Below are 2,358 nucleotides of genomic sequence, written 5' to 3'. Positions count from 1 at the left end.
ATCGTTCCTTCGCGAAGATTCGACCTTCGCTCATCCAACAAACCCCCCCCCCCCCCCCCACCTCCGCCGTGACCCTTTCACCTCGCCCCTCCAAACCCCCCCCCCCTACTGTTCCACTACAGCGTTCTACTATACTACTACTACTACTACTACTACTACTACTACTACTACTACTACTACTACTACTACTACTACTACTATACTATACAACTACTACTACTACAACTACTACTACTACTACTACTACTACTACTACTACTACTACTACTACTATACTACTACTACTACTACTACTACTACTACTACCAATATGTCTTTTATCTTCCATTATAGTCTGGAAAGTTCTGTTCCCTGACGCTGACCTCTGCTTATCAATTAGATCACCCCCTGGGGCACACTATCCTCTACCCACGCCACGCTAACATTTCATTCATACTGCAACCACCATTGAGTACAGACGACACAAGTTATTTTCCATTATATTTTATTTGTTTTCCACGTTTATTTGTGTATTGTTGTGCTGACGAAGGGTTTGTACCCGAAACGTCCATTGTCTGTTTTGTTCCCATACGAAGCCTTTCCATTTTCACTCTTTCGTTAGTATTTTACGATCACCGGCTTCAGGCAGCCCTTACCGTTTTCTACTTCACTGAGACTTCATAATGAACGAAAGCAGCTCAAGTTACTCCAGTCACAAATATAAAAAGCCAACCGATCTCATGCAATCTTCAGATCCAAACAAAATCTACAGAGAAGTCGACAAAGCTTTTGTGACTGCTTGAGTTTCTCAACTATTCATTCTGCACTGTGATTTGAATTTATAGAGATAGAGAACGCCCCTACCTACTACCACAACCAGTGTTTTCTTACTTCATACAGTGAAAAATCAAGTTTATTTACTTCAAGACATCCGATTATAAATAAAAGGTAAGTTGACGTTATCTTTGGTTAAGGATTTAAGATGTTGATTTTATAAATTCTGTGTAATTTTGCAAATATTTAGGGTATTGATTTTGTATGGGATAAATAATTCCCGTGAGAAAGAATGAAAGTGACGTCACTCAGCTCTTTGTTATTGTTTTTATCCAACAATTTGTATGAGTTGTTCTCAATAAATTATGTTAATCAAACTATAAACGTTCAAGGTTACGCAAAGTTTTGTATGTTTGTACCGTATTAAAGTGCGGCTATGTGGTCTTGTGGTATGATGACACTCGCTTTCGGATCGGAAGGTCTTGGGTTCGAGCCTTGCTCGTCGCATAGTTGGGTCCTTGGAAAGAAAATATAAATACCTGGCCGATTATAGTGTTGTCTCTATCAAGAGAACATTCTAGTAGCTCCTCATGTGTTCTGTGGTTTTTAGAACCCGTATAAAGCGCGTTGAGCACATTAGCTCAAATCTGGCGGAAAGTACTTTGTGATTGTCCATATTCTTATCCAGAGGACAACGAGAAATAATTTTGTTTATGTCCGGTTGATCTCTATAATAATAGTTTTCTGTGAGTGCTTTTATTGATTTTGTTGAATGACATTTTATATGAACGCATGTTTATATGTATAAGCGCTTCCGAGCACTTTTGGTGGGTACGGGCGCTATAGAAATTACGCATTATTATTATTATTATTATTATTATTATTATTATTATTATTATTATTATTATTATTATTATTATTATTATTATTATTATTTTAAGATATTTTAGCAACATGTGCCTTAATTTGTAAGTTTGCTGACTCAGAAACTTATAGAATTAATTTTTCAACGAGTTGCGCGTCATAGGCCCAGTTGACCGACTGCTCTTGTATTTATTAATAGGATTCCACAGTCTGACGTCACGTCCGCCTAGCAACGAATCGGCTGGCTCTAAACAAAAAAAAAAATCCGTGCTTGGTCCGGGCAAGGATTAATTGGAAAATCGCTCAAAAAAAACAATTTTTATCTTAAATATGGTCCAGTGTTTTGTACCAGATTGTCTACACCAGTCAGAGAGTCACTCCTGCAAGTTTTACAGATTTCCAAATGGACAGGCAGACAAAAAATTGAAGAAAAAGTGGATCACTTTAGTCAGGTAAGCACGCACGCCTCGTCGAACATTTGATAGAGTTCGTAGTCCAGATCTAGGTCAAGTTCTAGCTTACGTAGACCTATATTTTATGATTAAAGTGTACAATTGCACGAAATTATAAATAAAAATACATTCCAAACTAGATTTTTATTGAAGTTGAAGCAAAAATGATATCTCAATCGTTTTAATGTTAAGGCTGATAAACTGAATGAGAGTTAAGTTCTACTGATAAGTGATATTTTTTTAAAAAAGGAGAACAAGAAGAAAGAGAAGAAAATATTTGTTAAAATCT

The 2,358-nt window shown here is 36.6% G+C and overlaps 1 protein-coding gene and 1 long non-coding RNA gene across 2 annotated transcripts in view; both read left to right on the top strand.

The window, feature by feature from the left end:
- The first annotated feature begins 652 nt into the window (after nucleotides 1-652).
- Nucleotides 653-2,358, top strand: part of LOC144977669 (heat shock protein 70 A1-like) — a 9,704-nt gene continuing 7,998 nt past the window's right edge. Inside the window, exon 1 of the mRNA XM_078923107.1 lies at nucleotides 653-927. The gene's annotated coding sequence lies outside the window, so the exon portion shown is untranslated. The remainder of the gene's footprint in view (nucleotides 928-2,358) is intronic.
- Nucleotides 1,864-2,358, top strand: part of LOC144977670 (uncharacterized) — a 3,360-nt gene continuing 2,865 nt past the window's right edge. Inside the window, exon 1 of the long non-coding RNA XR_013646373.1 lies at nucleotides 1,864-2,069. This is a non-coding gene — a long non-coding RNA (uncharacterized LOC144977670). The remainder of the gene's footprint in view (nucleotides 2,070-2,358) is intronic.

The sequence above is a fragment of the Berghia stephanieae genome, chromosome 7, assembly GCF_034508935.2.
Source record: "Berghia stephanieae isolate SIO BIC M18660-M18661 chromosome 7, UCSD_Bste_1.3, whole genome shotgun sequence".
Lineage (NCBI taxonomy): Eukaryota > Metazoa > Mollusca > Gastropoda > Nudibranchia > Aeolidiidae > Berghia > Berghia stephanieae.
Note: the sequence above shows the minus strand (reverse complement) of the source record. Positions and strands in the feature narration are given on the sequence as shown.